At 36.0% G+C, this 23,959-nt stretch overlaps 3 non-coding genes across 3 annotated transcripts; 1 reads left to right on the plus strand and 2 right to left on the minus strand.

The window, feature by feature from the left end:
• Positions 1–15,328: 15,328 nt before the first annotated feature.
• On the plus strand, positions 15,329–15,409 carry TRNAL-CAA (transfer RNA leucine (anticodon CAA)). Its single transcript has one exon. It is a non-coding gene; the product is annotated as a tRNA-Leu (tRNA).
• A 4,943-nt stretch (positions 15,410–20,352) lies between these two features.
• TRNAW-CCA (transfer RNA tryptophan (anticodon CCA)) lies at positions 20,353–20,426 on the minus strand. Its single transcript has one exon. It is a non-coding gene; the product is annotated as a tRNA-Trp (tRNA).
• Positions 20,427–20,584: 158 nt separating this feature from the next.
• Positions 20,585–20,658, minus strand: TRNAP-UGG (transfer RNA proline (anticodon UGG)). Its single transcript has one exon. It is a non-coding gene; the product is annotated as a tRNA-Pro (tRNA).
• Between the last annotated feature and the right edge of the window lie 3,301 nt (positions 20,659–23,959).

A 23,959-nucleotide genomic window follows, 5' to 3' on the forward strand; every position in this document is an offset into this window, starting at 1 on the left:
GATGGAATCATACCGTGAAAAGAAAAAGAGATTCTTTAGGGAATGAATTTTCGGATCGAGTGAAAGCTCTAAGCCATGGATCTCCCGCTGAAAATGTTATAGAAAGGAGAGTGAAATTCTCCAATTCTAAGGGGGATTCTTTTACTGAAATGTATGATCCATTCCTTAATGGGGCATTCCGTGGAACAATAAACCAATTTGAGTCCCCCCAAATGCTGAACGATTCGATCATTTCGAATCTTTCGGATTTCATAGAGATATTTATGAGAGACCCTAAAGAGGGATTCCCGAATGATCCACTTGGGTATGGGTACCATATCTCTTATCTTTGGCAGGAATTGGAACACGAAAGCTTTCCACTACCCTGGGAGCCCTTACCTACATATACTGTTCGTTCGCTTGTCCCGGTCACTATATCCTCTAATCCCGGAACTCCTCAACCCAAATATGCTTTAAATAGATTAAAAATGAAAAAGATCTCTTATCTGATCCAGACCCCAGAAATCCAACCACCATATTGGTTGTGGATAGCCTGGAGATCATCCATTATACATGTCCCAGTGCAAGTAGCTAGATGTTATGGAGATATCTACACAAACTTTTTAGTTTATGTTTACGGCCGATTTGACCGTCTTATAAAACCTTCGGCCTCAGGTATCATAAGAATGGATGCGATTTCTTGTCTGTTTAAGAAGGAATATCTTTTCGTTTACGAGAATTTGTGTTTCCTTTTCGAGTGTTTGGCGCAATATGAGTGGACAATACTACTAATATCTCGCGCGGGTATACCTCGGGATAAGCGTTATTCAATGGAAAAGAAAGATTTTATTTCCCTTTACAGGGAAATACTATTAAATGAACCTCTCCAAATTAGAGAAATTCGGAAACATGTGCCTCGATGGTCATCTGGTTTGATGATAGGTGAATATGATGACGTAGACCCAGTTCTATTATCATCGAATAGGATTCTTTCAAGAAAGGTCAAAGATACAATGACCTTTGATATTGGGCAAAGACGAATAGGAGTAGTTCAAAACCGTTATTCTGCCGAGGCAGATTATCGTCGGAACTTAATCCAAGGATCCATACGTGCTAAAAGACGGAAAATTATGATATGGAAGAGGATACAACCGAATGTACATTCCCTTTTCTTTTTGAAAAGAAAAGAAATACCCGCTTATCCTAAAGATTATTATGACACGTCCGATTCTGGTAGAGTGGATAAGGAACAAATCGGGGAAGAAGTTAGGGAAAAAATCCAGAGAGTCGAAGATCCATTATCCCAGCAGACAATTGCTGAGTCCTTATGTTTAACGTGGCCAGAATTGCACTATTTAAGAGGTTTATTATTAATGGCTCAATCAAATATTAGAAAAAATATTATATTACCATCACTTATTATAGCCAAAAATATGGGTCGTATTTTATTATTTCAAGTCCCCGAATTTTACAAAGATTGGGAAGAAATGAGGAGAGAAATGCATGTCATATGTGCTTCTGATGGTACCGAATTGTCTGAAACAACATTCCCAGACAAATGGGAAACACAAGGTATGCAGATAAAGCTTCTATTTCCTTTTCGTTTGAAGCCTTGGCATAGATCCAAACCCCAATCTGCAAAAAGATTGCGTTGGAGTTATTTAACGACCTTTGGATTAGAAACTGACATACCTTTCGGTGATCCAACCTCAAATATAGGAATTTTTTCCAAATTTTTAAAACCCATCTTCAAAAAAGTGAAGAGACGATTGATGGGATCTACAGGAATAAGACGCGTTCCACGAGTTGGATATATAGACAAGAGTGAACTTAATGACCGGATACAAAATAAATTACTAAGTGAGACTACCCCTATGGGTAGTGCAAATGATTCATCCGAAGTTAATGATCAATTTGGATATGAAACCCAAACAATTAATGTGAAAGATCAAGATGATTGGACGACCACAATGAAAGAGCGGATCGAATCTATCGCGATCATAAATAGCTCTCCTATAACTGGAATGTCTCTGGTGGATTCAGAGATTCATACCGGATCGAAGGGAAGTTTTAACATATTGGGATCAACATTAAAAAAACGATTGGTTCAGATTCGGCGAATACCTGGTTTATTTCGAAATAAAAGTGTACAATTAATCCGAAAAAGGTTCTATTCAATTAAATTTTTTATCAAAAGAATGGACCGAAGAATGGACCGAGATCTCTTACCAAGTTTTATTAATTTCATTGCGTCAAATATCAAATTTTGGATTCAATCCGCTTGGATTCGATCCACGAGGAATATAACAACAATTTACGGACGAATATTCATTATCAATAAAGATATTTCAAGAATCAATAGAGGTAAAATTACCAACTACTATTCAATCAACGAAAAAATACAAGATTTTGAAATTCGTCCTGATCGAAACATGTTCTCAATGTCCCAAGCATATATATTTCACAAGATATGGCAGATAAGGGCATTAGATATACAAAGAATATTGGATCACGAAAAACCACAAGATCTGAAAGAGAATGACTGGAAACAATGGTTGAGATGTTTTGACCGGTACAATTTATCCCCACAGATATGGTCTAGGATAAACCCAAATAAATGTAGAAATATAGTAAATAAGCAATGTACGTGTTATGAAGAACGATTCGTTCCTTATGAACAACAAGAAGATTCTATATTTGCGACTGTGATGGAACCTTTTTTGGGACTACTTCGGAAAATGAACAAACGTTACAGATACGATCTCTTATCATATAGTTATCTCAATTCTACAAAAGATTTGGATATTCTCAATTTGACAGATATTCCCGGACCACCAGTACAACCTGCTATACCAGATGAGCGGGATATTACCGATCGTGAAGGAATTCTCAAGGAAAAGTTTATTAATGATATTATCGAGGAGGATTGGAAGGGTACCGATTTCAATATCGTGAATGGTTCTCGTTCTACTGTTGATATTTACGATGCTATACGTTCTTGTGATTACGATCATACAACAAGTATTGACAGGCAAAAGAAAAAGACTGATCTTATTACGAATCAGCAGGGGATTGACGAGACGCGAAGAGAAAATGTTGGCATTATGGATTCTCCGAAAATCGAGAAGAGAATATCCCAATTAGATCTCAATTTCTGGTTATTCCCGGAACTTTCGGGAATAAAGAACATATATTATGAAACTAAATCGAAATTCATACCAGGAAATTCACTTTTACGGGAAGAACGAGAGCGGAAAAAGATAGAGGAAGAAGAACGGAAGGAAACAACAAATGTTCTAGAACAAATAATAGGTATTAGATCAAATGTTAAGAACAAACAAGTAGAAGATGGTCAAGATAAAAATGGTCAAGTAGAACATCAAGATGGTCAAGTAGAAGATCAAGATGGTCAAGATCAAGATGGTCAAGTAGAAGATCAACAAACTGATGGAAAGAAAAAAACTAATAAAGGTCTTTTTCAATGCAAAGTAGTAGACGTTCTAGGGAAAAAACGTTTCTTCTATCTGGCGAATATTTGCAGGGTTATGTCCGGAATGAAGGATCCGGGAACATATCTTCGGATCCAAGAGAGAAATATTGACCTTAGTCTAATGGCCTTTTGCATTGCTATTCAGAAGAATAGCAGTGCAAATAAAATATCGAAAGAACTTGCTCTTCAGAGGAATGTTCGGGGAAAGGTACGCAATGACAATGAAATAAGGGAAGATAAAAAAATAATGGTCTTCCAACCATATCGTTTATCAAGCATAGTGGATGACCAATTCCTGATGTATAAAATCGTAAGTATTTCATTGAAGTTAAAAAAAAGAGCCGGAGAATGGATAGATGGAGATTTTTATGATGGATCTGTGCAACGCGGGAAAATTCTGGGGGATGAAAAAAATATTTTTAGTTCCCTCAATTTAGAAGATATTTTGCTTCCAAAACGTCGTAGAGAATTTCGAATCTTGAATCGGTTTGATCTGGAGAACGATCATGTAGGATTTTCCAATGGAAAAGACATACAAAATGATGAAGAACTCATGGGAAGAGACCAACATCTTAGCGTAGATACAACACAAATAATTAAACGTTTTCTTTGGCCTAGTTATCGATTAGAGGATATTATTTGCATGAATAGATATTGGTTCAATACAAATGATGGGAGTCGATCCGCGATGTTGAGAATACGTATGTATCCCCTAACTGTCAATTGATAAATTTTTTGCTTCAATTCCGTTTTCGTAAAAAAAAAAGAATGGATTGATTCAATGGAGTTTCAGGATATGGCAAAAATTGAACCAATCTGTTCGTTCTGTTTCATCAATGTGAAAAGATTCTACATCTCGTATCATATTTTGCCATAGGTTAAAACCAGATGTTCGTCCAAGAAGATAGGAAGAATCCGACCATTTTTTCTTAAATGGTCGGACGGAACGAATCAGAATTATTATATGAACCATGAAAATGAAAGAATGGATCTAATTCTTTTTTCTGACTCGAAAAAAAATTAAGCCCTGGAAAAATTTGTGTTTTTTTTATGATCAATAATTTGTCCATTAGTTCATCTCTGATTCCCGATAAACAGAGAGGATCTGTTGAATCTCAGGTATTTTATTTAACCAATCGGGTCCTAAGACTTACCCAGCATCTGCAATTGCACGGAAGAGACTATTCATCCCAAAGGGGTTTGTGGAAAATTTTGAGCAAACGTAAGCAACTTCTGGTTTATCTATCCAAGAGGGATAAACTTCGTTACGATGATTTAATTGGTCAATTGGGTATCCGTGGGCTAAAAACCCGTTAATTTCGAAGTTTTCAATTCCAATCCAATTTTTAGAGATCCAGGATCCAGTCGTTCTTTTTTCTTTTTATTTTTCTCATTTAGAAAACGAATCGAAGAGGGGTTACACATGATCATGCTTGCTGAAAGACCCCCTGATGGTAAGTATGGGTCCTCATTATCCATCGATACACGTTGTTCTTCGACTTATTGCTAGATGGTAAAGTTTTATTGGCTGTGAACCTCTATCAGATTATTTACATAGGGGGGGTAGGAAGCAAATTGTTTAGAACCGAACAATATCTCCCCTATGTAACGCAATGGGATTATTGCGCTACTATGTTCGCAGAGGCAATAAAGGTAAATGCGCCGAAAAGATCGATCGGGAAATATGTATCCCAAAGGGCTAGCTATAGCAGAGTGATTATGCTAAAGTTGGGTCGTATAGTTTTTTTTTATAGCCTGGTTTTTTTCATGGCGAATATCGATGCTCAAACTTTTTATTCTTATATTTAAAACTCCATTCTCTTCTATTTTTGGAGATAGGGACATGATATATGATCTATTTCTGCTACAGGTATGCGAATGATGCATAATCATTATATCACATGAATCGTTTACCTATGACTATTAAATCTCCCTATAAAAAACGGATCTCCCATCCTCGATTTCGTGGATGAATACACTTCGGATTCTTTCAAAGTATTGCTTGTGGAGTATGCGTTTATGCCTGATTAATCCACCCGTTGTTGATTGGAAAAACGAACGATTGGTAATTTATAGTATTTATTCTGGAATTTGCATCTTTCGTGGAAATTGTGTTGAGTATTGTTCATCAAATTTTCTTTTTATGATTGAAAGAATATGAACTCCCGACCTATGTATGATCGTCATGAATGAAATTATGATTATATTGCTCCGGGACGTTTACCAATATCGGTGATCGAAGATTCGAGAATTAAAACAATTCAAAGTTTAACTTGTCTGTCCGAAGGAACTATGGACGAACATTCTGACCGATTAAAGAATTTCTACCAATTCTTCAGATTCAGTTTGTATTCGATCAGAGAGGACTGATGGGTCGAGACCATACCTTTTTTCGGATGGATCATAAATAAGGATCAGGATATTTATAATTTGATTAAGAATGTCACATGTATTATTGATCAGAGTCTATTATCAACCAACGGAATTATAGACCAGTTCATGTAATTCCCAGATCCATTGAAATACAAATATTTCAATCCGATTAGGTATGTGGATAAGGTCACTTTTTTTTTTTAGTGAATGCGATCATGAGTCAGAATATTGGAAATTCTCGCGCACATAATGAATCCACCTGGATATCTTTTTCGTCTAATAAGTATGATGAGAAGTATAATTCTATTCCTGATCTTATAATAGAAGATCATTAGATAATGGAAAATAAAAAACTAAATATAACTTTTGTATCTGAGAAGATAAAGGTATAAGGGGTTGATCTATTATGCTCGAGCATACACTTATTCGAGTTCGAGGTGCTTTCTTCATTATCTATTGGTATTACGAGTCGAAACATGGTTAGAGCACTTATGTGTCGCCAATACTGCATACGGTCGATTCAAATTCAGTAGCATATTCGGATTATCTTAAAATATAGCCGGCCAGGGGCATCTTATCGATCTTTGTTATAGCTATTGTAGACGCTGAAACAGCTATTTTATCAGCTACTGACATCGTATCATATAATCAATTCGTATCGATCAATTTCATTTGTCGAAATGGTGATGAAGTATCGTATATCGGTATATCTATACCTTATAAAAAAATAAGGTATATCTCAGAAGATATATCTATTCTATATGACCAGAATCTATCAAAATCTCTATAGTATTACGGTCGATCAAAAACATGATTGATCCATATAAAAATCATTAGGAAAATTACCTGTCATGATTGGACCATATTCGGGGTGATCTGGGGGGATCGAAATGATCCAAAAAATACAGATCGGTTCCAAATATAATGGAGATTACAATTATTGATTCGTTTTATATTCATAATATCCCGTTATTAGCCATCTTTATTGGGCATATATTAGAAGATTTGGCTATATATGATCTTATCAAATTAAAACTTTTTACTAACTAATGGAGATCCAATGGCACATTCGGTCAAAATTTATGATACATGTATTGGTTGTACCCAATGCGTACGAGCTTGTCCCACAGATGTATTGGAAATGATACCTTGGGAAGGATGTAAAGCTAAGCAAATTGCTTCTGCTCCAAGAACAGAAGACTGCGCAGGTTGTAAGCGGTGTGAATCCGCTTGTCCAACAGATTTCTTGAGTGTACGTGTTTATTTATGGCATGAGACAACGCGCAGTATGGGTCTAGCTTACTGATCAATATGCACAATAAAAAAGGTTAAATTCATTTCATATTAATATTTTTTTTATCCACTGATTGATAAAAACCCATACTTGAGATCTTGGATCAAGTATGGGTTTTTATCAATCAGTGGAGATGCAAAGTATCTTCTATAATGAGCGAATTACCTTGGCTCGCTCAACTATAATTGTTGGTTCGCCTATATCTGGGGTTCCTTAGTCCCATTATTTCCCACCCATAGAAGGAGGGAATGATCTGATTCGATGGTATACTCTAGGTATTTGTTTACTCTAACTCCTTTTCATTATATATACATTCCGTCCATTACCATTTCCAATTTGATAAATTATTGATCCAATTGAAAGAATAAAGAGTATAACTGGACTTATTGATTTTCATTGGAGAATGGGAATTGACGGATTTTCCATCGGACCTATTTGACAGGATTTGTTACCACTTTGGCCATTTCAGTTGCTTGGCCAATTACTAAAAATCCTCGATTGTTGCATTTACTGATGTTAGCAATATACAGTAGCCAATTATCCTCGGTATATTATACCTTTATTTCCTATGCGGGAACTGGAATAAATTTTTGTTCACCCACTTCTATCCGTACGGAGGGAGGGGGGGGGAAAGACGTTTCTATTTGGCCACAATACACTGCGAGTAATTCTATCTTTCCGCTAATCGGAGCTTTAAGTATAGGTCTCTAGAGATCTGATAGACCAACATTAGGTTCAGGAATATTGGATAATAAATAGTATTCTATTTAGGGTTCTTCATCGCTTATACAATGAAATCGCCAATTTTTTCACATACCCGGTTACCCTACATGGGTAAGCGCATTATTATAGTACATGTATGCTTCAGTAGCCGGAGTTCCATTGAAAAAAGGGAATGGGTTAATTCAAACATGGAATTGCTACCTCATACTCATTTTATATTTCTTTTCGCTGTGGTTGGTAATGATAGGAATGGTTCAAATCGTCTTTCTTTTATTTGAATCTATTTTATTTGAATCTATTTTATTTGAATCTAATATAGTTCAAGTTATTTCAAGTAGTGATTCCATCATTCTATAATCACTACTTGAAATAACTTGTACCAGTTATTGATGTCACTTATCAATCACATAAAAGAACTGGATCGAATCTATCCTTCCTTTTCCTTCCAGGAATTCGGTCCATTTATGGTTCCAACCATCCATAGCTGTGTAACCCTATTCCTAATAGATTGACCCCCAAATAACGGATCCAAACTATAAAAAATCCTAAAGAAGCCACAATTGCCGGTTCCTCACCCTGCCAACCCTTATTCATTCTAGTATGCAGATAGATTGCGAATATGGTCCAAGTAATTAATGCCCAAGTCTCTTTTGGATCCCAGCTCCAATAAGATCCCCATGCTTCATTGGCCCATATTGCTCCAGAAAGAGTACCTATGGTTGAAAGAGAAAAACCGAGACCAATCGCACGATAACTCCAATGATCTAATTGTTTAATCAATTGACATTTACGATAATTCGTTGATGAAAAATAAACAGTGTATTGCAAATCACTTTTTTGCTTTTCATGTGAATAAAAATTTTCATTGGGAAGAATGGCTCGGGAAAATAAATTGTCCATCGCACCAAAAATAACCTGTCTATTTACTCCGGACATAATCACTAGAAGAGCTATGGATGCTAGGGATCCACATAAAAGGGTTGCATAGCTGAACAATATCATACTTACATGCATCATTGACCAATGAGATTGTAGCGCGGGTACTAACATTCCGGATCGTTGCATTTCCTCCGGAAGACCTAAAGTAGCAAACCCATGAGTTAACATAGCACTTGGCGCGATGATTGCACCTAACCACCGATCATCTCAACTCCGTACTTCTAGAAGTATATGGAACACGGATGAACTCCAGGAAAGGAACATGAATGATTCATACAAATTACTCAACGGTAAATGTCCTGAATAAAGCCAACGATTAATTAATAATCCCGTTGTACAAAGAAAAGTAACTATCATGCCCTTTCCTCCCGAACTACTTAGTCCTTCAATTCGATAAACTAAGGTTCCCCAATAAATGAGAGTGACAACCAAAATGAGAGAAAAAGAGATGTGAGCCAATATATGTTCTAAAGTTATGAATATCATAATAAACTCATTTATTCGTTTTATTCCCGAATGAGATCTATGATGGAAAGATAGGATTGATCCATCACAATGAAAATAGATTGAACATATATTGTTACATAGGAAGAAGTGATTGATGAGATCTTCCTGGAAAAATACCGCCACTCGGATTTGAACCGAGATGCTCTCGCACTGCTTCCTAAGAGCAGCGTGTCTACCAATTTCACCATGGCGGCTTCGTAGGGACCATACTAGCTTATTTACACCTGATCGTCAATGTTATGGAATGTGTCTAGCAGAGGGAGTGATCTGTGAATATAATATAAGTCCAAATAAGATCTAAGTTCGGGCATTAACATTTGAATCAATTTTATGTTGGTTGATAGTTATAACGGAGCATGGCGCAGCTTGGTAGCGCGCCATCTTGGGGTGATGGAGGTCGTGGGTTCAGATCCCGCTGTTCCGAAAGAGAATTGGAAATAGTCACATGCGTTATTGTACAAAGAATATATGTAAATTTTCGCTTATTTCGCTTACGATGGGAAGAATCGGAACAGCTAGATTCCAAACAATAAATGGTTATACCATCACTTTATAATTTTTTTGATTGGATGGTTTGATTATATACATATCTAGAACGAAACTATGTTTCTGATCCATGATCTCCCATATGATTATTATTTAGACTTTCCAATTTTAGGGGAGACATCCAAATATATTTATAGCTCCCAATAATATTACATACAGGCTAATATTACCATATATAAGCTGTTAATGAATGAATTGATCCTATTTTGAGCTACTAAGATGTAGAAGGGGGTTTCATCAATAGGATCAAATTGCACTAGATTAGTCAGCTCTTTTTATGTATCTCTGTCACAATGGTTTGGGCATTACGCATTATAAATGGTAGAGATACGAAGAAAGATGATTACTTTTAGTTCTCCTAAAGGATTGAGCACTTCTTTTTATCCAACCATAAAGGAGGGAAAAAATGGGACCCAATAGGGGGATGAATCATTGGGAGGAGCAGAAACAGAAGAAGAATGAATCAAGATATCTGAAACTATAGTAATTTATTCGCCATAAAGCAATAACGCGCATCTATTACGAAATGCACGAGCAATTCCATAATAAAATAATATCATCCCCATGCGTGATTCCATAGGTTCTCTTTATTTATAAATAATAATAAATTAATCCTAGTTTTGGATCGGAATGGATGGATTGGGATGTTGATAAGATTATGCTACATTTTCGGTAGCATAATGGTAATGCTGAAGTTCATTCGGGATCCTTAAAAAAAAAAGGATTAACTCTAATCCCTTTCTAGTGGGAAGGCAGAATGGATAGAAGAATGGTTTATAAATTCATCATTTATCCAGATTGGCTGAAGGAAAGTACTGTAGTGGAACTAATTAATGACCGTGTCCTTTTCGTACGACCACCCTTGGGAGTACCCGAATAAAATGATTTTGCATCACTGTTCTCCAGGGTCCTGGAGGGTGGTGTCGTATATTGGCTCGTGTTGTGCTACGGGTCATCCAAATCAATTGCTGTCAATTTTGATTCGGATGATCCAGAGGAATCATCATTGACTATGCAATAAAAACTTTTCGAATGACCGGTGGAGATAGATTTAGCTAAAGAAAAAGCTTTTATTGCGGCCCGATATGCTTTTCCCTTCCGAACATTTTTACGAATTTTTTTTTTTGATCTAGAAGTACACTTTTTTGGAACTGCCATAATTAACAATGGGGTTAATTCATATATTGTGATGTGAAAGACATCTTATGTATTTCATTTATTCATTTCTCTCGTAGATAGATAACTCTGCATATTCTTTATCTAAATATGCTGCAAATTGAATCAATCCATCCATTCTCTCGACAAAAACATTAAAATAATAATGGAATCTACCAATTTAAATTGAAAGGTCAATTTTCATGATATATTTTCATATATTTTATATGATATATTCATATAACGATCGATCTTCAAATTGATGATATCTTTCTCATCATTTTCCGAATGAGTTTCGCTCGGTCCTTGATTCTTCGAGATAATCTCATCCTTCTTGTTCGTGTTCTTGCCATATCCTGAATTTAAACTAATGGGATCAAAATCCCGATTGTAATATCTTTTCAATTGGAAAGATAGTAAAAGATGCGGAAATCTCAACCAATTTTGAGTGAAAGGCTTTAAATATTCTTCCGGTGTTTCATTTCCAAGTTCCATAAAGTTATGGATAGGAAAGAGTTTAATCGAATAGAAATTTTTTCTATCAATCATACTACTTTGATGATTGAAGCGATATATGAGGATCGATAATGTAAGTACTACTATACCTTTGACCAAAAAATATGGAAGGGCTTACATTAGGTTTAGGGATAATCAGGCTCGAACTGATGACTTCCACCATGTCAAGGTGACACTCTACCGCTGAGTTATATCCCTTCCCTACTCTCATCTGGAAGGAGAACTGACTTATGAATAATAACTTACCAAAGGGTCGAGAGACTCAACACAACTATCCCACTATTTTATCTCGAACAACTTGAAGCCAGACCTTCCTTCTTTTCACACTACTACGAAAAAAAATTGGAGCCTATTCTGAGTGAATCCTGTCGAAAGTAGTATTTCCTACTAATTCGAATCATAACATATGGTCCCGTAAAATCAGTAATATTTTACCTATCTTGATCAAGCAAGTTTTACATGAACTTGAATCAGCATGTTTGATCCGATCTAGCACTAGTGCGTACGGAAAGAACTCAATATTGTTTGGAAGAACAAGGAGAACAAGATCGAGTCAAGATTATACAGAGATGATACGGATCAAATTGTTCTTCTTGCACCAAGGAGAAGACCCTATGCAACCGTTAACTACTTTATAGAAATAAAGTGAAATCCTACCGGAACAGAATTTGTAACTAGCACTGCTATCCTCTCGTCTAGCGAGCAAATATTTACCCCCGTGGATGGAAATACTTCTTGATCTGGATCGATGTAAGAGTACAACTACATTTCCAAAATCCATGTTGTCTATTCGGAACAGGTTGACCCCTTCGCTCTCTCGTGGTACAATCCTCTTCCCGCTGAGCCCTCACTTTTCCACCGGTCCACAGAAACAAGATATAGGACTGATGCCGTTCATCAGTTCATCATATCAGATCAAAAATCACTTTCTTTTCCGTATACTCTCCCTGGTATCGGTTGCTATTCGTGTGGACTTACGCAGTCGATCAGATCATATCTCAGATAGATATGGATATATATCTCCCTCAACATAGGTCATCGAAATGATCTTGGACAACCCCAACAAAAGCACGAAAGCCAGGATCTTTCATTAAATTGATTCCTGTTCAAATTCGAACAGTGTATAACCACATGGATAAGCTCACATTAACCCGTCAATTTCGAATCCAATTTGTGATTTGGAGGAATGATATATCGAGATATCAAGAAGGAATTAGCATGTAATAATGTCGATTCATACAAAAAGAGTATTTCTTCAGGCACTGTACTTATAGGATGGGAATAGAGAAGGAAGAGGGAATCCCGAATATTTTGCATAATATTTTTGACCGAAAAGGACAAATAGGATTCATTAGTGTTTGGTTAGAATACGAAAATGTGTTTGACTTAATTGGTTCCAGTTACTCTTTGAGACATAATGTATAAAGGAAGGGAATATTAATATTATCGAACAACGAGAATAATCCAATTTATCTTACTTCGAAACAAAAAAAAAATTGAACGAGAAGCCGTATGAGGTGCAAATCTCATGTACGGTTTTGTAGAGTGACAGTGAAGAAAACTTATCTGTCAACTTTTCCACTATCACCCCCAAAAAACCAAACTCTGCCTTACGTAAAGTTGCCAGAGTACGATTAACCTCTGGATTTGAAATCACTGCTTATATACCTGGTATTGACCATAATTTACAAGAACATTCTGTAGTATTAGTAAGAGGAGGAAGGGTTAAAGATTTACCCGGTGTGAGATATCACATTGTTCGAGGAACCCTAGATGCTGCCGAAGTAAAAGATCGTCAACAAGGGCGTTCTAGTGCGTTGTATATTCTTACTTATCTAATACTTGTATCATTTCATGATGATGCCATGTGAATTGCTAGGAACATGTTAAGTATATAGCTAACCTAATAACGAACGTTTTGTAAGGGGACTAGAGCAGGCTACCGTGAAAAAAAAAACACGATCTTATTTTTCATTGGAACTATTATATGTCCAAGGTTCAATATCGAAATCATTTTCGAAGTTTTCCCTGATTGTTTCAACAGAAAATTCAAAAATACCTTGACCTTATTAGAACGGGTTCAAGTCAAATAGCAATGATTTGAAACACTTTTTTATACACTATTTTGTAAACCTAAGGACTTGATCGTATAGATATGTAAAATACAGGATTTCCAATCATAGCAAAAGAAAGAAAGGGAACGGATACTCAATTGAGAGTGAGTAAATAGAATTATATGCATAAAGAATATATCTCATCTATGCAGATATAATAATGTGGAAAGCCGTATTCGACAAAAGTCGTATGTACGGTTTGGAGGGAGATCTTTCATACCTTTAGAGATCCACCCTACAATATGGAGTAAAAAAGCAAAAATAAATTATTTTCAGCCTTTATGAAATAGATTCTTGAACCTTTTTCACACTCATGTCACGGCGAAGTACTGCAGAAAAAAAAACTGCAAAATCCGATCCTATTTATCATAATCGATTAGTTAACATGGTGGTTAACCGTATTCTTAAAAACGGAAAAAAATCATTGGCTTATCGAATTCTTTATCGAGCCATCAAAAAGATTCAAGAAAAGACGGATAAAAATCCACTATCTGTTCTACGCCAAGCAATACGTAGAGTAACTCCCAATGTAACAGTAAAAGCAAGACGTGTGGGTGGATCGACTTATCGAGTTCCCACTGAGATAAGATCAACCCAAGGAAAAGTACTTGCCATTCGTTGGTTATTAGGGGCATCTCGAAAACGTCCGGGTCGAAATATGAATTTCAAATTGAGTCACGAATTAATGGATGCTGCTAGAGGGAATGGCAATGCTATACGCAAAAAGGAAGAGACTCATAGAATGGCAGAAGCCAATAGAGCTTTTGCACATTTTCGTTAACTCATAAACAGGATCGAGATCTACCTATCTATATAGTGGATTTATATATTCTGATAAATTAGAAATTGATTCCCGTTCAGATCGGACAATATGTTTATCGGAACAAAAGAGAAAAAATAAAAAGAAAAAAGCATAAATCATAGATAGATCTAAGTCCTCTTGGGAAGGCTTCCTTAAGGAAAAAGGAGATAGATTATGGAGGAATATTCGATCCTATTCATGAGATTATGTAAATCTCCTAAACTTGGAAGTTAGAAACTTTTTCTACTCTTTCGGAGATTGAAATAAATTACTAATTCATGATCTGACATGTACAAAGTGAAAACTTCATTTTCAATTATACCCTGAGATCGTTTGAAAGAGTTTCATTTGCTTTTCTTCCATTCTGGTTTATGGTCTTTCTGGCTATATGGTCTATCCAGGGGAAAGATTTAGCTTCAAGAAATAGTAAATGATCTCATAGATACACAAATGTATAACTCTCCAGGAATTTGGATTGTGCTTATATCCATAACTGTAGGAATTGGGTCCAAACTTTACTTTTTCCAGTCTCTATTTTTTATAAATTTTTCTATGGACATGTGGAAAAGAGAAAGAAAAGGACTGTTACCCCTACCTCCACTCGGACCAAGACATCACTTTTACGGAAAAAAGTTAAAGTTTTTGAAAATATTTTTTATTTTGTACCATATTCAATTCTTTAGGTTTGTATTGAATTGAAAAATAAAGGATGTTCATTCAGTCGTCTTGTTTTATAGGAAATCTCCTCCAGATAAAATTTTTTTTATGATGAACCTATATGACCAATCGTATATCAATACTCGAATATGCTATCTCTAACATATGTTCATTCATAGATCAGGATATTTTTCATATATATATATGAATGGAATAGAATTTCCTTTTGGGATGCCTTGATGGTGAAATGGTAGACACGCGAGACTCAAAATCTCGTGCTTAAGAGCGTGGAGGTTCGAGTCCTCTTCAAGGCATAATATTGCTCATGCTTATTGAATGAGCAATATTATGGCAAATCTCGTAGAGTATCTCAATAGATTGAGATAGATTCTCTGTTGATACGAGGTATTCCGACGATCGATTACCTACAAGTTAACGCTGTTGGAATAGGACAGTGGATCACAGGTAGGATCAGATCTTCTCTACCTAATGAGGAGTCCATTCCGAATACACCCTCGTATTATGAGGTATATTTCATTAAGGACACAGATTGAGAAGATCGATACATAGATTGACCAGATACCACCTCTATCAAGATCTTGCAATATACGGGAGTTACGACCGAACCTCACCAACTATATCCATGTCGGATCCTGTGACTCTATCCTTTCCTCTCTTCAAATAGTGTGGAAAAAAAATAATGCTAGAACCGAAATCGAGGAAATAAGGAGTAAGCATAGTCTAGTTAACTTAATGAGATATTATTAGACTATGCTTACTCTTACATGGTCGAGATCTCGGAGTGAGGAACCTCAAATTAAAGATCTATCAAGTCTTTATAGGATCTTAAATTGGAGCATATGTAGAACCTCTCATTGATTCCCACGACCCTACTGCCCGGTCAATTTTCTTTTACTTCATTCCATATTCTCCCAGCTGATATCAAATCTTAATCCTGTTGTATGAATTGAGTGTTCAATTTCATTGGGAAAAAGCCATTTATTCTCCAACAATGTCTTTGTAATTTGATCCAATAACATTCTGTTAGATAGGAACAGATTTGATAAATATTGATAACTCTCGAATAGAGTATTATAAAGAAAAGATTCATTAGATAATAACCTATTGGTTCCGAGCCATCTTTGGCGATGAATTAACGATTGGAAGCGGTCAACCCTTTCTCTCGAATTTTCGGTCAACCAACGGTTATATGAATATATAGGAAAATATGGCTGCATACGTTCCAATTGGATACCAATCGCTTGAATGCGTTTGAAATGCTCGATATGTCTATGTCTAAGAGACAATGGTTTCCACCAATTCATGACCAAAACCGAATTGATCGTGGATTTTGAATCATATCTACGAAAAAAACTTTGGATACTTTTTTTAGGGAAAAAATCAGGTTGTGCTATTAATCTTCTTGCACCATAAGTAATATAAAGCCTTTTCAGCAGTTCTTCATTTGTGAAAAATTCTCGGCGTGAAAACACAGGGCGCTGCTCTTGAAATAGGAAGGAATCCCAAAGAAATCGTCTTCCTATAAAGAACAGTGGTTTCTTAGAGTATTTATATTGCTTCGGATATTGTATAGGAAATAGAGATCTGTCCATCTGCCGTTTTCTTAACGATCCGAACTGATACGAAGATCCCAATGAATTGGGTGTTTTTATATGATCGAATCTATTACTGCGAAGAAAACTAAGACGCCAGATCCTAGGAGTCCAAACTACATTCTTTATTAATTCTTCATCCATATCCCTTTGTTTTGCACCGGGAGTAAACTTCAATTCATATTCTTTCATAAATCGTATCAGATCTAGATTATCTCTCATTTTGAGTTGAGGAGCAAATGTGATCTGATCCTTATCGGACTTACCCCGACATATTCCTAACCTAGAAAATGGAAACTCCACCAGAATACTTTCTAAAAGACTAGAAGCTATATCAAGATCATGCTCAGCTAATTTATCGAAAGGAATCCAATTCTCTCTATTTCGTTCTGATATAGACCAAGAATCTCGAGCCGCTGATCCGGCCAAGCAACCCAAAATATGGGGAAGTATGGTCAATTCCTTCATAGTTGTTTCGGCAATCGAAGGTTCTAAATACCATTCGGACAAATAACAAAACCTTTTCTTCCATAATTCCTTTTTTGTAGATAGAGGATTCATGGGAGAATTTCTTCTAAGCGTATTTTGTATAAAAGCCTTTCCTACTTTGTAGATAATTCTTTCGTCATTTTGACTGGATCCAACCTGATTATCCATAGATTGTAAATGAAAAATTTGCCTATAAATAGCGGATCGAATTGTATTAGTGTCTATAACTGATTTATTTCGGGTAATATTAAGTATTAAGGCTTCATCGGCCAGTGCTGCTAGATCTCGTACAGCATAATCTATGGTTATAGATCCAAATTCATCGGGAAATTTTCCCGAGTATAATCCTTTGCTACATAAAAGAATAGGAAATTCCCTTTGTCGTTGTGGGATAACAAGCATTCGAATATTGATCGATCTATCTAATCGATTTGGAGCTATTAGAGCTGGATCCACTCTTTGGGGGATATGAGTCGAAGCAATAACAAGAATATTTCTCATAGAATCTTTTTCACCATCTCTAAATCTAAAGAGATTGTTCATTAATACACTAAGGAACAAGTCAGTGAAGCCAAAACCAAATAAATAGTTAGTTGCATCATTTAAATTCAGTTCATGAATGTTTGGAATCCATATTATGCAAGGAGACATGCTTTTCGCCAATTCTAAGGTAATATGGAAATCTTCCATTTTGTCTTTCACAAAAGGATCAAACTCAGTAGGAATACGTTCAAGAGGGTAATGTAAATACTCACCATACCAGAGCTTCTTCAGAGATATTCTTATTAAAGGAACATATGAGTCTGCTGCTAGACTTTTGACCAAATAGGATCGGCCAGTTCCCATAGGACCTATCAGTAAAATCCCTTTGGAAAGTAATGATCCTGAGTGGAGTGAGAAAGGTTTTCCATGAAATGTGGGGTTGGTTTGACACAATATTTGTGAAGAGGTAATCTTCTGACAAAAAGCAAGGAATACCCATCTTTCTGCTAAACAAAATGGATTGAACCCGTAATTAATTAGACCTTTTTGATAAGTGTAGGCCAAATATCATAAGTGAATAAGCCCTGGCTGTCTAATGATTTGATCTCCAAATTCATTCTTGAATAAATTATGACTGTAAGTAAAAATTGATTCAAATTTAAAAAGGGCTTTTTCCGTCATTAGAAACTGAACTAGTAAGTTCATCTCTTTTTCGGAGATATCCATACTAGAGCACAATCCGTTCAACTCTCTTATTATAGTTATAAGCAATTTTATATTTCTATTCTTCGTCTTCCTCTTCGTCTTCCTCTTCCTCTTCATATTCATAGAAAAAAAACTATTAATAATCTGTGGAAGAGAACTGGATCTGTCTCTGTCTATTGTATAATAGAGAAAGCTATTAGGCACAGGAGGATTAATCATTTTTTGCAACTCTATCACGTATGATGGATGCTTTAAATACTTGATGAGTTCAAAGTATCTCTTTATATTGATAAAGGTGAAAGAAATAACTTTAAAATATTGAAGAATAGAATACCCAAGAACGAAAAAAGGGATAAGAATCCCATATTTATACCCCCGAGCATTTAGTAATCTCATATGTGCCCATATGAATGGAACTGATGACTATCTCTGTTTGGTCGACTAAATCCCAACAGAAAGAAGAGAATATTGCATGTTCCGAGGTCCGTCCGGGCGTAAGGAACCCCAACTCCCTCAATCGATGTTGTAACAATAGCATAGTGGAAATTTTCGATTGGAATTAGCTTCTGCATACGGGTGACTTTAGAACCGAAAAAGAGGATGAGTGCCGCTTGCAAAGGATATCAATCACTATCAATAAAACTCATCCAGAATATTATTCTTTTATACTCTTCCTTTTTCATTCCGACATGACATTATGCCCGTGTAGATTAACCCAGTAATTCAAATTGCACGGGGATCATTGGTGCTACGCAGATGTATGTTGCTTTTCCAATAGTATCCGGCACAGATGGAGTTATGCCACAGACTTATTATATAGTACCTTGTATTAACGAGTAGGTGTTACTTATTAGATAAAACCAAGTGGATAGTGCAATAGAACCTAGTCAATTTTAGGTATGTGAAATTACAAGTTACTCTTTTCAATAGGTGGAATTTCTGTAATATCGGGCTCTACTCGCTATAATAATTAATATTGAAAAAACCTAATCCGTCTAGAGGGTCGAATGATTGGATCAATAAGATCGAGAAATGAAAGGACAAACTGGATATTCATATTCTTTCTTACACCTAAACGTGAAATTCACAAAACTTTGGCTATGTCTGTGGAGAGTTTTCTTCTGGTCCAGTCTCTGGACCGATAGCTGCTGGTAAAAAGATAATGCCAGGTGATCCAATCGTACTGATTGAGAATTCATTCACCCTGTAAGAAGATTACATTCGACAATTTGTGAAGGGGTTTGCCGGTGCTATTCATTAGTTGCTCGATGAATGATTTCTAGGATAATGAAGAGATTTCTACTATAGATCTCCTCTCATCCATGTTCATTCATACATATCCTATAGTAGATATAGGAGAATTGGTACGAATTGGGACAATTGATCTTTTGTATTCTGATCTCAAGGTTACGAAAAGAAAAATTTAGGTAATTGTCTCATGAAGATATGTATAAAGCATATTTCATTCAGTCCTTCCACGCCTACTATAACTATAATTAGTTATTTCGGTTTCTTATTGGCTTCTATCATTTTCACCCTAGTCCTATTCATTAGTTCGAGCAAGATACAACTTATTCAAAATGAAGGAAGGGGAAACCCTCTCAATTCACTATTTCAATTTCAATAATTTTGTTTATTCCCTCTATATAAATTTCTGATCATTGAGATTCATAGCAAATTAAGGGTACTATCCAGTATAGCTATTATCCCTACTTATTCCGTTGAATAGAAATGATTGAGGCTTTGCCATCCGGAATTGTGTTAGGTCTAATTCCTATAACTTTGGCCGGATTATTCGTAACTGCATATTCACAATACCGACGTGGTGATCAATTGGATATTTGATCCTGGAATATCCTCCAATTTCATTGGCCTCCTACTTTTCCTAGGAGGTCAGATTCCATTGCTCGTTCCAGTTGGAATGAATTATCGATAATTTTGAGGGTTGGATTTGATAGGAACAGAATCACGCTCTGTAGGATTTGAACCTACGACATCAGGTTTTGGAGACCTACGTTCTACCGAACTGAACTAAGAGCGCTTTCTTTAATATTCGGAGATGAAGGAAAAATACCTTTTGTTGATACTCTTAGAGCAAAACACTTTCGCATCTGATACGATTCAATTATTTGATGTTCCCGTCGAATCGATATCAAATGATCTTTCATTCCTTTCTTTCCATAGAAAAGAAGGGAAAGGTAGGGATGACAGGATTTGAACCTGCGACATTTTGTACCCAAAACAAACACGCTACCAAGCTGCGCTACATCCCTTCTAATCATTAGACAATGTTATTTTAATTTTATTTTATAGAATTAGAAATATGTTTCCCACATTTTTCCACCTTCATTTCTCTTCGGTCTCGTGAGTGAAAAGACTTTATACATGTAAGGTCTATTATCTAGAATATCACTATTAATTATGGTGATGAAACATCTTTTTCCTTTTCTATAAATAGGACCACAGCCCGGATCACATTATATATATATTCATCAGTTCCGAGTTTTCTCTAGGATTCATAACTATACTATTGATACGGTTGAATCACTTACACATTATGATCAATAAGGAGAATTTACAATGCAAGATCTAAAGACCTATCTTTCCACAGCGCCTGTGTTAGCTATTTTATGCGTCAGTTTTTTAGCCGCCCTATTGATAGAAATCAATCGTTTTTTTCCAGATGCTCTTTTTCTTTCTCTTTCCTTTTCTTAATTTTTTTCTTAAAGCCAAGGGAAAAAAGATTGTGCTAGATTGACTTCTCCTACCTCTTGGAGAAATTAGTGCATTCAGCCCCAAAAAGGATCTAAGTTTAGGACTGGAAGGGGGTAGAATTCAAGTAGAAATATCGATCTAAAGATTCTTTCCACATTCAATTTTGTAAGTAAAACTGAAAACTCACTCCTGATCAATCATTTTTTTACTTTCAAATGTTTCACCGTAGGATCTCCGGCTATCAACTTCTATCCCTTTTTCCCTTTTTATTTTTGAGGTCGAAAAGCAAAACCAATATTCAGAGTAAGTTTATGGCCAAGAGCGGAGATATAAGAGTAACAATTACTTTGGAGTGCACTAGTTGTACCCAAGATAGTGTTTATAAAAGATTCCCGGGGATTTCTAGATATACGACTCGGAAAAATCGACGCAATACACCTATTCGATTGGAATCAAATAAATTTTGTCCCTATTGTTACAAGCATACCATTCATGGAGAGATAAAAAAAAGAGATTAAACGTACTACCCATGGATAGGAATAAATCACAGATATAAAAAGAAATGGTATTTCAACAAGATCTTTAATGGAACAATATTTAAAAAAGATTTTGAATAAATAGTATTCAAAAGGTTCATGAAACAAACTATGGATAAACCCAAGCAATCTTTTCGTAGACATTTGAAACCAATTCGCAGACGTTTGAAACCAATTCGTAGATATTTGAAACCAATTCGTAGACATTTGTCACCTATTAGGTCGGGAGATCGGATCGATTATAAAAATATGAGCCTAATTAGTCGATTTATTAGTGAGCAAGGAAAAATATTATCCGGCCGAGTGAATAGATTAACTTCAAAACAACAACGTCTAATGACTAACGCTATTAAACGAGCTCGTATTCTATCTTTGTTACCTTTTCTTTATAATGAAAACTAATTTGATCCATGGGAAATAAGCCTACTCCTTAATCAAATCGGAGCTGGAATATATGTTCGATAAAGATGCAGATCTTGAGTCTATTGTTGAAAAAGTCAACAGGATTTCATTTTTGGAAAAGAATTGGATTGAATTCTTTTCGTTCATTTCCAATCCAATATGAAAAAACTTTTCAATATTTCGACCTTCCCGGAGGGAATTCTCCGGGAGAATCTGTTCTATCCATTCCATCTTTACCTATTTATTTCATCTATACCTAACCTATTTCATCATACGATAAGTTGTTAAAGATGGTGGAAAAGCAATTACTATCTAATACAGCTATTTGTGCAAGTGTTTTACCCTTTCTATCATTGTACCAATGTGGATTACCCTCAGAAATAGCAATAGAGCTTTTTCAAGCATTTTTAATTCGTAGTCTCATCGGACGACATATTGCTCCCAACCTAAGAACTGCTAAAAGTATGATTCGAGATAAGGGACCCATTGTATCGGAAGTACTTCAAGAGGTTATGCAAGGACATCCCATATTGTTGAATCGAGCACCTACCTTACACAAATTGGGAATACAAGCGTTTCAACCTATTTTAGTAGAAGGACGTGCCATTCGTTTACATCCATCGGTTTGTGGGGGATTTAATGCAGACTTCGACGGAGATCAGATGGCTGTCCATGTACCTTTATCTCTGGAAGCTAGAGCAGAAGCTCGTTTACTCATGTTTTCTGAGACAAATCTTTTGTCTCCAGCTATCGGGGATCCTATTTCTATACCGACTCAAGATATGCTTCTTGGACTTTATATATCAACGGTCCAAAATAGTCAAGGTATTTATGGGAATAGGTACCATCCGTATCACTCGGAAAATAAAAGCTTTTCTTGTAAGAAACCTTCCTTTTATAGTTATGATGATGTGCTCAGAGCTTACCGACAGAAACGAATTGACTTATACAGCCCCTTATGGCTCCGGTGGGGGGAAGTGGATTTACGTATCATTACCTCAGTAAACCAAGAAGCCCCTATCGAAGTTCAATACGAATCTTTGGGTACTTTCCACGAAATCCATGAACATTATCGAATAAGAAAAGGTAGAATGGGAGAAATCCTTAATATATACATTCGAACAACTGTTGGTCGTACTCGTTTCAATCGAGAAATGGAAGAAGCCATACAAGGGTTTGCCTGTTCTGAACACCCAAATAAATCACTACCAGCTCTCAGGATCTAATGTTATTGATCTTATGATTTTTTCATTAGTGCAGATATAGAGATCGAGGAAGCCTTCGAATAACCGGCTTGAACCCATTGCTTAATCCTGCTCATGAAAATATGGAGATTTTTCCTTATGAAGGAACGAACTAGATTGCCCTTTGATAATTTGCCCTTTTATAATAAAGTGATGGATAAAACTGCCATTAAAAAGCTTATTAGCATATTAATAGATCACTTCGGAATGACATATACATCACATATCTTGGATCAACTCAAGACTTCGGGTTTTCAACAAGCTACTGATACAGCTATTTCATTAGGAATTGATGATCTTTTAACAGCGCCTTCCAAAGGATGGCTCGTCCAAGATGCGGAGCAACAAGGTTCTATTTCGGAGAAACAGAATCATTATGGGAATGTACACGCAGTGGAAAAATTACGTCAATCGATTGAGATATGGTATGCTACCAGTGAATATTTGAGAAAAGAAATGAATCCGAATTTTAGCATGACTGATCCCTTAAATCCAGTACATGTGATGTCCTTCTCAGGAGCTAGGGGAAGTACATCTCAGGTTCACCAATTAGTAGGTATGAGAGGATTAATGTCAGATCCTCAAGGACAAATCATCGATCTACCCATTCGACGGAATTTACGCGAAGGGCTCTCTTTAACGGAATATATTATTTCCTGTTATGGGGCTCGTAAAGG

This window comes from Pinus tabuliformis, chromosome 5_1 (assembly GCF_031772625.1).
Source record: "Pinus tabuliformis cultivar Carrire ecotype Pingquan chromosome 5_1, CPIR1, whole genome shotgun sequence".
NCBI lineage: Eukaryota > Viridiplantae > Streptophyta > Pinopsida > Pinales > Pinaceae > Pinus > Pinus tabuliformis.